The 16,942-nt window shown below is 42.2% G+C and overlaps 1 protein-coding gene across 1 annotated transcript in view; it reads left to right on the top strand.

The window, feature by feature from the left end:
• Window positions 1-7,563: 7,563 nt before the first annotated feature.
• LOC128771357 (ras association domain-containing protein 8) overlaps window positions 7,564-16,942 on the top strand; it is a 53,576-nt gene continuing 44,197 nt past the window's right edge. The window contains exons 1-2 of the mRNA XM_053886740.1: window positions 7,564-7,694; window positions 7,770-7,828. The gene's annotated coding sequence lies outside the window, so the exon portion shown is untranslated. The remainder of the gene's footprint in view (window positions 7,695-7,769; window positions 7,829-16,942) is intronic.

Consider the following 16,942-nt stretch of genomic DNA (forward strand, 5'->3'; position numbering starts at 1 on the left):
GAGGTTTTCCCTCCCGTTATCTGCACCCTCTCTCCCTCACCCTAACTCCACCACTCACTCACTCACTCACTCACTCACTCACACAATAGTTCTCCACCTCCCCCCCAGCTCCTTGTGTCTCTCCTCCGTCTCTCTGTTTCAGTTATTGCCACCGATTGCAGCTCATTTTTCTAAGCTTCCACACATTACAGGAAATAACAAGTGCTTCTGCGAGACCTTTAAAGACGAGCGTGTGGAGTCCACAGATGCAGAGGGGTGTGTCTGCAGATCAAATGAATGCAGCTACGGTGTCCCACGGTGGTCTAATTAGTGGGGAGACAGTATAGTACTTATGCACCTCATATAGCTATTGTGAGAGGAAGAGATGAACCAGCTGGCTTGATGACATTTCTCTTTCCCCGAGAGACAAAAATCAGTGGATTTATTATTGCGATGAGCGACGCCACGCAGTGGTGGAGGAAGTAGGATCCTTAACAGAACAAAACTCGACCCTTTATTACGGTAATTCCCGTATTAAAATAGAAGCACCTGGTGTGTCGTATCCAGGGCATGAACCCTTAATGCTGGCTTATATTAATAGCCTTGCGGAATTCTCTCATTAAACCACCATCCATTTCAGAGCTATAGCTTTATGTTGTGATTCCAAACCAGTGGCTCCCCCATGGTGAAATGAGTCACCAATAGATCGGGTGATAACATAGCAGCAGCTAACTGTAAGAGACGGCAGCTCCCCGATGCTAATGCTACTAACTCAACTTAAGATGTGGTTATTTGTGGCTACGACCAGGAAAAGATGAACTTTTTCCGAAGGTGATTTCAATACTTTTTCTGTCAAGAGCTTCTGCTTTGAATGCAACACTTGATGTGAAAAACATATATTCCGGGGGGATTTCAAAGCCATTAGGTATTTTGATCCTTATGTACGTTCACGCCAAAACGTGACCGTCGTGACTTATTTGTAAGTCAGTGCAGATCCACGATGAATTGTATAGAAGCGGGGGCAACATGGCCGCTGCCTCAGCACATAAGCGACATAAGTCACTGCAGACAATCTGCCATTTTGACTGTACACTAAACTTAAACGCGTCCCCAAACAGTTTGGCCTATTTTGCAATGTGACTTGTGAGGTGGGGGGGAATCGGCAACCCCTTCGGTGCAAGTAGCAAGTCGTGCTTGGTGTGAATGTACTCTTGCTAGTTTCTGTTCAGGCTATTGAAGCAGTATGTACTGCAACCGTTAACATAGCAAGAGTGACAGGTTTAACCCTATGTGGAGTCCTGATCAGGAAATTGTAGGCATCCGATTTACTCCCAAGTGAGCTCAGTGTACTAGTCAGTACTGTTGACTTTGACTCACATTTGTGTTATAGGACCTTCTCTGTCATACTACTCATACTACTCATACTACGTCATTCACAAATTGTTCTCTTCCAACGACTCGCCATGCGAGACACACAGATCTCTTTGGGTCACCGTGGGTAGTATAGTTTTGGTGTTAGTCTCCGATTTACAATGGTAACTTTCAAACCTGGATATGTCTGTCAGATATGAAAATTTTAATCCAATAGATGAACTGGAGAGCAGCACAGTGGAACAACGGTTAGCACTGCTGCCACTCAGCAAGACGGTTCAGCGTTGGAATCCAGCTCTGAACCTGTCTGCATGAAGTTTGGATGTTCTCCCTGTGCCTGCGTGGGTTTTCTCTGGGCACTCAGGTTTCCTCCCTCAGCCCAAAGACATGCTCACTAGGTTAATTGGACACTCTAAAATAAATGTGAATGGTGTCCAGGGTGAATTCCTGCCTCTCACTCAATGACCGGTGAGATTGGCTCCAGCACTCCCCACAATCCTGAACAGGAATAAGGACTTGGACTAACTGAAGATGTATGTTTGTACTAGATATGTAGATGAATTGTATGATGTGTTTGAGATTCCTGAATGTGCCTGTATCGCAGTCGTATCAATTCCCACTTGATGCAGTTTGAAGGAGAAATTACCTCAGAAATGTTGGCGCCTGTCACATTTGTTGTTGTGTTCATGTGTCTCCGTGAAAACAATGACAAACAACACTGACAGCAAATCAAAATACAGACGAAACAAAGACAATAATGGAGAGAAAAAAAATGGCTCCACTCCACAACCCACATTTATTTTCCTGCCTTCCACCAAAACACATGCAGCTCACTGTCGATCTAATCTCATCTCTATACTAGTGAAGCCTGGGTGTGAAAGGACATTAGACTGATACACGGCAATCTTGTCTTACCGCTGATTACATCATGGAGTTTTATATATATATATATATATATATATATATATATATATATATATATATATATATATATATATATATATGATGTGAAATGGCCTCTAATATAATTTCACTCAATTTTCTCACGCAAGCTGCAGGTCCCGTAATGCACTGCCACAGTTGAACCTCATCATCTAGAAATTAAAATCATCCATAGCCTGAGCTGCTGTCTTTGTCTTACTATGTGATTTGTCAAGATGCTGCCCCCTGCTGTCCCAGTGAGCTCATTGCTGTAAACAATCGATGAAACGCTGAAAGCGGTGTCAAATTCCATTGTTAAGAAGTATGTGGGCAAATAATTGTAATGCAAAAGAAGAAGCAATGAGGGTGTGAACGGTGGAGGTCAGCGCTGTCTGAGTGCTTTTGTTGTCTCTCTCTCTGTTGGAGGTGTTGAATATAAATGAGCGCTCTGTGGCACATTATTCTTATTAGCTATGAAGAAAGTGAAAGATGGCGACCAACTAAGCTCATTTGAAGTTCCGCATGTTCTCCAGTCACCTGATAGCTTTCGACTGAGGACGGTAATGGCGGAGACTCTGTTCTTGGAGGCAGCGCTGCAGGGAAGAGAGAAAATGGGCTTTAAATCAGTCTCGTGAAAACGAATGGAGAAATCCACCTGAAGGTCTTTCACACTCCCTCACCTGACTCCACAGGTTTGCAGGGGAATGCGTAATGCGCAGCTCACTTTCATCTATCTGCTTCTTTTAGCTCATCAGGAGTGAAGGAAAAGAGCTAAGTCGAGGAAACCTCTTCGGATCTATTGAGATAGATGTCTGCGCTGGTGAGGATCTGTGTTGCTGTCCATTACTGCTGAAGGAGACGTCACTGGGGACAGCAGTGACCCTGCAGACCTACGGAAAATAGCCTTGAACAGAGCAGGGATGAAAAGTCTCTCACCACTGCAGAAGAACCTCAATAAACACACACACATGCTTAAGTGAGCAGACACACACACACACGCACACACTTGCATCCTCCTCCCTCTCCGTCTCCCACAGGCATTTCTCTCCGTCTTAACTCATTTAATCCTACATTCATCATTGTAAGGTAACAGTGGCAGGTGGGATTAAAATGGATTAGCCCTATTAAAGGAATGTGTGGTGCATATTACACCCGGACCCACACACAGCTACACACACGGCTACACACGCTGCGTCCACAGCCACTAAACACCAGCAGGAGATGTTAAATGCAGACAGACTGATGAGAGCAGGAAGATAAAGGCACAGATTGGGGGGATGAAGGTAAAAGAGCTGACAGAGCAGCTTATTTGAGGATGTTCTGAGCGGAAACAAGATGGTGCCGTATCGACTGGGTGTGTACGACTGCGTTTTCTCATCCACTCACACAGTGGACTCGCCTTTTTGTTGTCTTAACTCTTGTCTCAAGAGGTAGCTTTTAGAATCTTCCCTCCTTGTTTCCATAGTGACACTTTCCCTCCTTTGTGAGGGAGTGTTTCACAGCCTACAGGAACACAGCATACATTTATAGTAAGAAAAGTCCACTTACACTTTGATTCAATATAGCAAAGGATGGGTTTTTTTTTCTCGACAGCAGGGAAACCCTCGTGTCATCACTTTTCGTCGTCCGTCAGGAACATTCCGCTAATGACTCTGCGACGGCTCCAGCAGTGTCTCGTTTTTGCGACTTCAAATCCGTTCCCAGCAGAAACAGAGACGTGTCCTCTCTGTGTGAGATGATTCCAAATGCTGGTCTTATCTGAAGAGGCTTTAAAAATGCATTAATCAAGACGGGGCCAGTGAAATACAGCCCGTTAAATAGTGTTTTTATCAGCCTTGTATTTCTATCAGCAGGCAGTGAGGTGATATTTTGGCAGACTTGCAGCGTCTCACGCAAACATTTAGATCAGATGTGGCCCCTTTGCTAGTGTTTATGCAGCCCTGGTGTACTTTTATTCATCTCTGTTTACTATTTGAACTCACAGTATAACTGACTACCGTAAATTCCGTACTATAGAGCTCTGGTATGTTAGCCACGCCCACTAAATTTAAGAAGGAAAATAGATCTTGTTCATAAATGAGCCGCGGGTGCAGTGGTGCTGTCTGCGCCCTAGAAAGGTCAGTGGTGCACCGGGCTTAAAAAAAGAGGATCAGGTCTAAACTGGTTTAGAAAATGGTGTCTAGCATGGAAACTGACTGATGAAACAAACTGGGCAATGTTCGGAACTTGAATCTTGAACTCACATCTTTTATTCACACTTAACATTTGCGCTGTTTTCTCCCGTGTGTCTGAAGTTCCGACACCTCAGCCAGTCTCAGCTGCTGCTTCAGGTCTCAGCTCCTCTTAGAGATTGGCTCTGTTGGTGAAGCTGCATACACACAGGCGAAAACAGCACATTTTGAGTGCTTTAAGGTAAATAAAACACCTGTGATTTCATCGGTTTAATGTAACAAGTCTCAATATTTTGGCAGCACTTTAGCCCGTAAAAATCCATATATTTAATATAATATATATTTAAGTTTCAGACTGTGACAAAAAAGTAGCGGCTTATAGTCCGGATACTTATTTTTTAACTGAGGTCTTTCCCTGAATTCTGTTTTTTTTACACCCAGCTACTATTGATGTATTTTAAAATACCTTGCAATGAAGAGCCTCTATATTACACAACACCACTACTTAAGTGTGACATGGCTCTGTTACAAAGATATTCACCACTATTTATTACACATGCATTGAATCTTGAAATAAAAATAAATGAAGGACAGTTGAAGAACCGTTTAGGCATGTGATGTCATTCCCCTCACTTTATAATATTTAAGAAAAAAAAAATGAACATTACATTTATGGCACTTGTCCTTCCTTCTTGTGGCCCTTCACACAGTCACAGTATATAATCTGGCCCTTTAGTATGTTTAATTTCCCACCCCAGATTTAGATGAAGTGAAATATAACTGTCTTATTTGGTTTAGTTGAACTCCTCTTGTGTGTATTTTCCTCTCATAGCAAGAGCCGAGGGTGTTCCTAAGCCAGAGTGCTCAATGTCTGCTACCCTTCTACTGTGACAAGTAAGGACACCAAGTTAAGGGCGCCATCTGGACATACAATGTACATGCTGGACAAAGAATGCCATGGAAGACGCCTGGTAAAAGAAGGCAAGGAAGGATAATCCAGCTCGGCTATGGTGGAGGATTGGTGTGTCACATCGGCATGTCTCGGAGAAAACTCTGGATTAGCTAAATTGCTTCGCTGGACCCTCTTGACAGGAAGGAGCTTGCACTTCTGCTGCAGTCACTAAGTTTGATTCCAACCCTTAAGTTATGAGTCCTCCCCAATCATAACTTGAAATTGATGGAGAACGACTGACTGCATTACAGAATCTAAAATAGCAAGGTAAGTTCAACTGACAGAATTTATATTCTGCATTTTGCTACTTTTCAGTGTCACGTTTGACATACTGTTCTATTCTTAGAAAATGTGGAGTGAACTAAAACCGATTGTCACGACATAAAATAGCAATAATTTACTCCATTAATGGGCTCCACTTGCTGTTTGTTTCTAATTATGTGGATAAAATAAAAACCTAATTAGACTGCATAATTTGCAGCCCTGCTTCCACACAATCCGTGGATCCGCATCTTCTGTGTCTATAAGACCCATATTAAAAAAGCTTTTCTTGTGATTGCCTGGTTGTATTTTCTGTTTACTTTGGCTCAGACTCAAGGAGCTCACAGCGGGATGCAAAGTTGGAGGGTGAATAGTCAGTGCAACTTTTATAAACAAAGTTTTGATCATTATTTTTTTCATCTTTTACTTTTGGATATACGGCTGTGTGAGGTTGCGAGTGCCTCCTGCAACTTTCCACCGAGTTGTGCGACTCACAGATTAATTGGATCTTGACTCAGGAGTCAATGATGAGGAATATTCAAGTGACCTTCAAGGCCAAAACTGTTACCTATAAAATACAACCTAATCTCAGTTGCTGGCGTGTGATGAATTATTAATTATAGATAATAAATGGCCAAATTCATCAATTTCAAAACAACCTGGGTGGGGAGCGGAGATTGATGGTCGAGGAAAACAAAGTGCGTGTGCTGGTCTGCGTCGCGGTGAGTGTGTGTGTGGCATCTGCAGAGAGAGAAGAGTCTTAGGAAAGGAACAAATCCCTTCCTCCTCTGCCCCTCAGCCTCGCACTCGACTGGGTTCCACGTCAGTGAGTCAGTAGCAGGAACAAGGACGCTGGAGACTCGACGGACACGAGGGGCTCTAAACTGAGACGTCTGCCATCTTGAGCTGTCACAATTCTTGTGTGCAAGCAAGGATGCACCTGACAAACCTAATGAATTGACGGATGAGGAGGATGGAGCCTCTTTACAGCTTCGAACTTGAATTTCCTTTCATTAAAACTCACGCTGCGAATAATTGAACACACTTGTGGTAGAGACAGGAGAAGCCAAAGACCCTTGGCGGAATGGGGCTGATTACTTTGGTTGAGAAGGTCCACACTTTGGACAATACTGAGAGACAGGACCCAGATTTTGGCTCAAAATGAAACAACTTCATCACTCATTTGAGACTGAAAACATTTGAGGCTTATTGAGTCACCGCCACGCCAGTGAAATTCTTTTATTTGGCATGTGTTATTTTCAATTCATCTGCCAACTAACATCCACACAAGTGTTTTGCTGGAAGAGTTGCCACTGAAGTGTCATGATGATGTCAGTAGGAGCAGGGAGAAGGTGAGTTATATGCTGAAGAGAGATGCAGCTTGAGTAGTAGTCGTAGTAGTAGCAGTAGTAGTAGTAATCTGGTGATAGTACTAGCATGCAGGTTGAAGGCTTATTTCACAGAGATCTTGAATACTGTCATTTAATGCGATATGAATGAAATGATGAAATGGATGAAATAATAAACAATGATTATGAAACATTACAATGGATTAAAATAAACAAGAAAACACTATATCTTCTTTTCGTTGTGGCACGTCACAACATTAAATTGTGTTGATATTTACTACAATTATCTTGTATTAAATTCATCTAAAAATTGAGCAATATTTGCTCTAAAAACAATATATATTGGTATTTTAAATAATAATAAACAGAATTACTTTTGTGATGCAAAGTGACTGTAACCGTTTTTAAGTGGTGAATATACCTTCATCAGCAACTTAATATTGACAATGAAAGAAGAGAATAAGTATTCAAATCAAATAAAAAACAATCACTTACCCTAACAAATATTATCCGCACCTTTTTATTGTGGAACATTAATTTGTCTCAAGTTCCGGAGGGACATTAAACGTGAACGGACATTTTCTGTGACCAGCATTTATGTGCGCTAAAATGTCTTTTAAAGTCAAGTTTGACCATAATTTCGATATTTTCTTTATGGACACGGAAAGTAAGGGACAAGCAGCAAATGAGGTATTGGTTCGAGTTATTAATGAAACATAGTTCTCGTGTTTATAGACGTCATTGACGTGGTGTTTGGTGTTTCAGATTGACTCAGACGAAGCTATTTACGTTGTGGGGCGTATGGAAGAATCAAGAACTAGAAGGTTTGACTCCTTTCTTCTTTACCATTCCAAAAGTCAGGAAAGTGTAGCTTTAAGTTAAGTGGTGATGAAATAGGCGTAAATGACTTTGAACAAAATTAAACAAAACGTACACGCAAGAACAATTTGAAGGGACTTTAAATGCAAAGTAATAATAAGTTTGCATGCATTAGATTGAATCAAATGTGACTAAAACAGACTATCATGGTAATTGCTATATTCTGTTTACACTGCTCAAATCATATACACATATCTTTAAAAAAAAAAAATAACATATAGCTTTTTAGGATTTAAAAAATAAATACATGACTCACATCATTGATGGCTGTGTTATTGGTTTTTTTTTTTGCACTGTACCTACTTTGGTTGAACGATCAACAAACATTACTGTCCATTAAGCTACTTCATATTTCAACGCTCTGCTCTTCTTAGTTATGAAGTCAGTTGCTATGCGTACTTTACTTCTTCTGTTAATGTTGAAATTTTAACATGCAGGCTATAGTTGCTTAATTTTCTTTGTCTCCTCTATATACAATGAAATTTTGCAACTATGTATGTACAGTATATATGTAAAAACGTCTTAAATTTGAGTTTGGGCTTGATACTCTTGGACATTAAAATTAAATGATGCACACAATTAAAAAAGCATTTCATTGCGAGGCCTGCTTGGAGCATGCTCTTCTTCCTTAACACCTGACAATGTTTGACATGACAGAAAAACATGGTTTGAGTGACAGGCAGGTGTTAAATAAATTGGAGCTGTTCCCCCTGAGCAGTCGCAGGTAAGTGGTGGATCCTGACATTGTCTTTAACAACAGAGAAGCGCTGAGAGAGCAGCCGTGAGGAGGTGGAAAGTGTTGAAATGAGACTGTTCATGTCAGCGGTGTTGACTTGTCAGCCACAGTTACCTGAAGTCCAGTGTGGCTCAGCTGCTCGAAATAACGCGGAGGGGCCATGGCGCCATCCTCCCTTTCCAAATTAGCGAACACTGCCTGCCTTCTACTTTCCGCTGTGTGCAGAAGAGTGGCTGCGTTACATGGTCAGGACTTGTTATCACTAAGATATTGAAGCTGCTGGTCCATGTGATTTCAGGTCTGTGGGTGCGGGTGACTCCAGCGATGTGGTTTTGTCTTCAATTCCTCTGCTCACTTTTCTATTTTGCCGTGAATCAATCCCCTGAGTGTAACAATACCTATTTCTCTCTGTATAATTGGACTGGATGACAGACACATCTGAAGTCAACGGATGATAGCCTCTCTTGACAATGGAGTGTCTGGCCTGTGACATGAATTGAATGGGAAGAGATAGACACACACACACACACACACACACTATGACACACTGACTTGCACACAAATACACAGAAGGAGACATATTCCTTGACACCAAATATTTCTAATGTGGTGATATGAGTCTTGTGCAAATAGAGAAGGAGTGTGACTATAATCTGACTGCTGGTGCAACAACATAAGCAGCACACATCTTCTGTGTGTACTGGAGGACAGTCCGATCAATTGTTCAGCCCCAGTCTCGAGAGAAACAATTCATCCCTGTCCCAGAGCACCAGAGCAACTATTCACTCTGGCAAGCATTGTTTCTGTATTTCGAGGTTCAGTCGTCAGGCGTTTGCAGTTCACTAGCCTGATGATTGCATCACTGCTCTCTGCAGATGTTGTCGTCCCGATGCTATTGTTATGTACAACCTTTAACTCTGCCGCATTTGGCGTATGTGATGAGTGTCATGCGGTAGTTGAAAAGAAACAGTTGAGTTATGAGACTGAATGATCTGTCCATGTTTTGGATTGACAGCTTTGTTGTGGTTGACAGCTGCTTTGAGAGCAGTTGGCTTCATGCCACTCAACATTGTGAGGTCACGTGCAACTTTACTTTTGATGGTATGATGTTGCTTTTTTAAAATCTACAATATTTAATGCATGTTTTCCCCTCATTTCAAATTTGCTTTGTTTTCTTATTTGTTCTTGCACCATCTGAAACACCATCTTCAGGTCTTTGAATAAATAATTCACCGACGCTAGATTTATTTCATCTTATCTTTTAGCATTTGACCTTTATCTGCACAATAAAATATTTACTGCAACAGTATTAAGTAAACAGTGCTGTAGCATTTTGACACATATCTGGGAGTGTCCATATCTTCAAGTGCTTTTCATTTTGGTGTCACGAGAGGCTGTGATCAAAATACCAAACTTACAATTGGCTGAAATGTGTTTCAATTGGGTACTGGCGATTTAGAGATGCTCCACTAAAAACAAAGAGCATGTTGTGGATCAGTAAATTGGAGGGTAGATTTGCTAGTGTCCAGAGGTGCTCTCAGAAAGAGGGGTCACCGACTTCACTGCCTGAGGATACAAACAAACAATTTTAAGTCAGGTTTGTTATTGTTCTGTATCTTTTACCTTGGGAGCAAAGGGTAAGTTATCCCGGTCCAGAGGTCTTTTGAGATGCCTCTTCCTTCCCTGCATCAGCCATGAATCACCCACCCTCATGTCTATTTTGAAATAATACCAGTTAATGGTTTCCACTTTGCTTTAGGGCTTGACTTTACTTGCCTTTACTGAAATATGAAGTTTATTAGCGGCATGAGTGTCTACTGATGTGACCTCCTGGCGCTGGCCATGGTGTTTGTTTCGAGTCTTTACATGGAATTGGCACTGACACCATTGCCAAAGGTTCTCTCTAGTCCTGGCTTCCAGCAGTTGTGGGGTTTGGTCAGCGACGATGCTGGCGCCACCTAACTGAACGCTGCATCCAACACTTAATGGTGGTGGATTCATTTGTTTCTGTTTCCGTGTGAATGGTGCCACCGAGACAGTAAAGCGGATTGGACACTGGCAGTTGAGCTTGATAGACGTGTCATCGCCCAAGCATTCTGAGGTCAATGTCTAAAACTAATTATAGCCGGTCTGCCTTGATTACATCTCAGGAAGGTATGAAGGATACGTCCAGAAACATACAAGGCAAGTGTGTCCCAAGGACTCATTGCTGGATCCATCTGATGCACAGCAACCCTGTGCTAACAAAGACCGAGCTTCTCAGTGTTGCTTCAACTCCTGTTATGAAAACAGTTGACACTTTGGCACTGTCAGAAAATAAAGATATAAACTGCTTGAATATTGCAACTGTATGTTCATACATTTTGATACGCACTGTGTTTGTTCTGTTGCGATGGCATGGAAAGAAAATCCGCAGGAGAAGGCATTTTCTTTTCAATAACACTTTACAGTGGTGCTATAAATATCTGTTTGTGATATCGTGAGTGTAAATCTATTCTAATAAGAGACGAGAATGAGATTATATATGCCTTCTGCCGAAGACGCCACAACCCACACCCACACACCCTCCCACCACTAATTAATTTGTCAAATACACAAACATGTCAGAGCAGAGAAGACATGATTCACATTATTAAACCCGCTTCGCTATAAATCACACCTGCGGAGAGAAATAAACAATAAGCTGCTGACTGAATTTATTACTGAAGCCAAATATTTGCTCCCAAATTGAGCTTTCTGCTTGTTTTGCATAACACCGCTGTGCGTGTGCGAGTGTGTGTTTGTTTGTGTGCAACTGATGGCAAGTTTGACTGGCTGCCAGTGAAGCAAATTATTATTCAGTTCAGCAGTATACGGGCAGGCCTATTTATATCGACATGTGAGGGTGTGAAAATAATATTCTACATCCTGAAGCGGGCGAACCCACACACAGGGATCACACAAACACACACGCACGGCAACAGATTGCGAACAAAACAGTGTGGTTGTGTCTCAGTATAGCAGTCGGTCTGGTGTTTGTCGAACAACATTGGCAACTTGTGTCTCCCCCCAAAATCACAAAATGTCCCTCCCTCTGTGTATTTGCCGTTCGCTTTGTCGCCATGGAAACGTCCGCTGCCCAAACATCCCCATCGCTGATCGACACTTGCATTAAAAGTCTTCCCCCCCTCTCTTCCTCGATTAGTCCCCCCCCTCCCTTCTGTCTTCTCATGTCCCCACTTAGCATCGTGTGGCAGCTTGAGCAAACACAGAGGAGAAACTCTGAAATGTTTACAATTTAAAGTCTGCACACAAAAACCTCCGTTTTATTCAAATAAATTAAGCCACCGCTGGAGCCCCGCATGGTGCCAAAATCAATAAGGTTACACGCCACTGAGTGAAATGTTTCACATTGATTGAGCGCACACACCCATGTTGGCTATAGTCATGCTCTCTAATGACGCTCTCTGTGTCACATCACAGCGCAAATGCCTGTGTATGTGGATTTACAAAGGAGCTGTAGAGGAGTAAATAATGGCAGCCATTAATCAATATGACACAAAGAGCAAACATGATTGGTTTTCCTTTTACTCTTTTAAATCCTTCCCAACAGCCGCGCGGCTGGCGAGGAGCATGGGGATGCCTGCTGGTGTCTCCTAAGACAATAATTCACCTAAGGATTTATTTTTGTGGGAAACTCCTGCAGCTGTGCTGTGTAAAAACTGCCGACTCGCCAGATATTTTGGAATAAATTAGCGCACTGCATTAATCTTTTAGTAATTTAACCCAACTACCAGGGAAAGACGTATTTCAAGAATATCTACAGTAGCGCGGCTTGTTCCCCGGGCGCCACTGATTAGTTTGCAGAAATCTATTTCGAAATGAGATGCAGAAGAATTTAATAGTTGATTATTGTTTATTACGCCTCCGTACTGAAGTTAAGCTAACTGAAGTTGTTTTAAAGGGAGTGCTGCAATACATCAGTTTCTAGCCCCGAGGCCATTACAAGACTGAAAAATGTTCCATTTATAGTGTTTTTAATGGGCGAGAGATGTGTTTTTGTTTTAGTTTCACCGCAGACATTGTTGAGAAAATCTATTGAACAAGTGTATTGCTGTGGCAAAGGTTTTGTTTAATGGGTTATTCTTTTGATTCAAGCCATCTTCACACAATCTTGGGAGCAAGTCTAATGCATCCAGAATGTCTGGCAACCAACAGATGAAGGAAGAATTTCAGTCGTTCCGACGCCCGTCTGACAGGGGAGAAAATGAAGTTGTGCGTGTGTATATGGTGGAACTGGTCCGGGTTTATTAAGGGAGGAGCAGTGGAAATGATTTAATGGTTTCTAGCAGTGTTGAGTGAATCCATCATGCGTTGGCTCCTGGACAGATTGGTCAGTAGCAGCAGGAGGTGTGATGTGGCTGAAGTGCAAGTGGCTTTTAAAATGCAGGATAGCCTGTCAGCTCCACGCCCTCGGGGGAGCAGCTCCTCGCCGTCTTCTGTCGCAAAATGGTCTTTACAAACTCTCATTCCTCGTCTGCGTGTGAAGGGTGTTGGTGGGCGGGTGTAAATCTCTGTCCGGCAGCGTGTTGGGATGGGTGTATGGGGACTCGTTGGATGGCGGGCTCGGAGCAACTTGGATTGATGAAGTGATGGTGATGGATGGAGGTAATAAAGGCCTGGATGTCCTGTCTGCTGTCATTGATGAGGCTGGTATGAATCACTCGTCTGGGGCGTCTGAGCATGATGCTGCTCCATCCTCAGGACTTGCACCAGACTCCACCTCTGTGCCATTTTCCCTCCACCTTCAGTGGGACGAGATTGCTGTCTCCGTGCTATGTAGCATAATACAGATCAGTGGTGACCTTTTTGTTCGGCACAAGCAATAGGAACTGCAAGCAACGGCGTCTGTTGAGTATAGTCATGTATGCTGGCAAGTCAAACAAGTCTGGTGAAGATTCCATAAATATATGTGTGTCTACCTGGTTTATTCTTACTTGTGGGGACCAATTCTTGACAAAACTTCTCTATCTGGGGATTGCCATAGCCAACAAATCCAAGCCTCAATTTTAGAATGAAGACTTCAAAGTAACTGTGTCATTATAATGAGGTTTAATTTTGGTTTGGACTTGGCCGCTCCACATAGTTTTAAGGGTGAAATGTCAAAATAACTGGGTCATTATAATTGGGTTTAAGTTTGGATCAGATTCCCGGTTAAGGTTAGCCATTTGTTTTAGATGGTTCAGTTAAGGATGAGAGGCTCACAAAGATAGAGATGCCAACATGCGTGTGTGTTACTTCTTGTGAGGACATTTTGGCCAGTCCTCACAATATTTATAAGGTTAAAATGTCAGTAAAAGTAGTTTACATACTTGGGAACAAGTTAGGTTCAGAGTCCTGGTTAAGGTTAGCGATTTGTTTTGGATGGTTAAGTTAAGGGTGAGAGGCTGGGGAAAGCAATACAGTATGTCAGTGAGAGGTCCTCACAAAAATAGCCAAACAAATTTGTGTGTTTTCTGTAATCAAATTTCACTCTAGTTTACAAATATAATTGCTGCCTCAAAAAGGCACAAACGCCAAGTAAATGCGTGTTCCCTATAATCCCACAATCCTGCGCTAATTTTGGTCACCAAGGCATTCAGTGAAGCATTGAACTAATTTGTTTGCCTCTAAAAGGGAAGCTGAAGTACCTGCTGTCTTGGTAAAGCATTTCAACTGCAATTTTGGAACGTGTAAACAAAAGCCATGTTTTGAATTTATGTCACTTAGCAGAAAAAGTAGACACTAGATGAGGATACAAATGAGGAGTGAATTGTTTCCCTTTTTGCATCGGTAGAGTGGCTTGAAAAAACAAAAAATCTAAATCCACTGAGCCTTCCTGGCAAGGTCCTTAGGAAAGACATGCATAATATCTCATGTTTGCTGTGCATGTGGCATGTTGCCATCCCAGTACTATAATAGTTCCTCCCACCAATAGGATGACCCTATAATGGACTGCATCTGCGATGCAGGTCGGAACCTGAACAGCATCCAGGAAGTTATTGGAGCAAAAGTTTTATTATGTTTGTATTCTTGATTGAAACTGAAACATGCTGACAGTGTTTAATATTCTAATCTCCGACTGCCATTTTCCTCTGTTATAGGGTGATAATTCAGCGGTGTAGAGCATATATTCTATTTTGTGCCATAAACTGTATCATGACTCCTTCTATCTATCCTTCTTTCATCTGCTGTCATATATTCAGGGAGCCATTGTCCAGGCCCTTGTTTATCCATCTCCTCTCTACATGCAGCGTTGAAAGCCCGACGTGCTCTTCATTAATTCCATGTCCAAACGTCACTTGAGTGATCGTGAGGTGAGGGGAAAAAAAATCCAATCAACTCAGCCATCCGCTCGTCATAAACGGGGTCATTCGGCTGAAGGAGGGCGTCTAAAATTGCAGTGTTTGTGTCAACATAACACATTAATGATCTGGGATGATAATTGGTAGTTGGGTGCGGGGCTGCTGTCTTGTGGCCCGTGAAGCGTCCGTGCGTGGACCTTCTGTGATAAAAGAAGCAGCATGAGGGCTTTCAAAGTGGCACCACGCTGTAGGCACCGCAATTCATCACCGCCCCATGAATATTCATCCCGCGCGGTGTTTGCTGTAGGGCTGCTGAAAACATGCTCGGATTAGGTCTCTTCTATCTGCTGTGGTTTGAAGACACCTGAACCTCGTGGCCTCTCATTACCAGGCCGGTGCTGCACTGAGACACCTGACAAAGAGGAAAGCCTTGCTTCATTAAAATAAAAAGGAAACACTCCCGCGCAGCGCACTAACAAGGCAGAGGTCAGACAGTGAGATGATTGAGAATTCTCTCCTCTGCCTCGATACGCAACGGCGTCACCTGCTGACTGATGGAGCACGCTCACCTGCGGCAGTGTGATGAAGGGGGATGAGTATTAACTAGAAGAATGACAAAATGCATTCATACATGTTCCCACTAAACATGGCCTGCATTTAAATGTTCTGTTCTTGAGAAGGGCCATCATTTGTGATACACACCACAGTCAGAAACAAACCTGCAGCACTTTCCTTGTATCTGAATGTATATATTGCACAGCATTTAAAGTCTTACATATGACAAGGCGCTAATATTCACTACGCTTATAGGCAATTACAGTTTTGCTTTTGCTTTATGTTTGTAAATGTTGCTGTCATCGCTGAACCTCAAGACCAAATCATCCTTGACTCCTGAAGTTATGCCTTGTTGGTGTTGCTCAATGACTGCATCTCTGTTTATTGTGCTGAAGTCATGAGATGCCAAACAGGTAGAGGACAAACCTCTCAACTTGTAATTGTAATTTTTATATACAAATATGCACAGGTGTGTGCGGACACAGAGGTTATGATGGGAAATTCAGAGTACATTAAAATATAAACTTGTAGTTTGACATCATCTAGAATCTAGTGCTTTACACAAACAGTGATGTCAACTGCAATAATGAGTAGAATGCTTGCATGTTTTCTGCGCATACACATCTATTGTAAATTGGGCTTCAGTTCTTATACAACTAGATGTTACAGTTCAGAGTCAGCTTTATTGCCATGGTCAGTATGAATTGCACCAACTAGGAAAGTGCTTTGGAATAACGTGCAAACATGAACTAAAACATAATAGTAAAATAAAATAAAAATGAATGCAAAAAACAATAATAGATGTAACTAATAAATAATAAATAACCCACAAACAACAATGGCTGATCATGAATTCATCCATCTGGCGGCCGAGGGGAAAAAGCTGCACCTGTGACGGGAGGTTCTGGTCTGGATCGACCGTAGCCTCCTGCCAGAGGGAAGAGGGACAAACAGTCCATGACCACAGAAGATATCACCAAGTATTAAAGTGTTCGCTTGTGGAGTAACATTTCAAAGCCCATTTATGCTCCATTTACATACAAAAATGCCTGACGTTACTGATCACAGATCTCACGTGTCAATACATTCTTCACATTGCTATTGCTGTGCTCAAATATATCCACCAGGGGGCGTGGTCCAGAATCAATAATTTATGACAAGAGCAAACTATGTTAAGTTGGTGCAAAATCAAATTCATTGCTAAAATGTACCAAAAAGCTAGACCACCTCCTATCAGCCACACCATGGCTCAAAGTGTACATGAGTTAGATGGTGAAATGATCCTACAAGAAGTAAAATAGAGACTTCCATAGTATTCTCATTCAATGCTTGTTTCCAGTTAGGGATTCTTTTATTTGTCCTTATTGTAGCAGACCACCTTCTGAAAGCCCTTTCTGCTCTCTGTGAGGCCATGATGGTCTGGACATTTCTGCAAGATGGGGAAA

Source organism: Synchiropus splendidus, chromosome 14 (genome assembly GCF_027744825.2).
Source record: "Synchiropus splendidus isolate RoL2022-P1 chromosome 14, RoL_Sspl_1.0, whole genome shotgun sequence".
NCBI lineage: Eukaryota > Metazoa > Chordata > Actinopteri > Syngnathiformes > Callionymidae > Synchiropus > Synchiropus splendidus.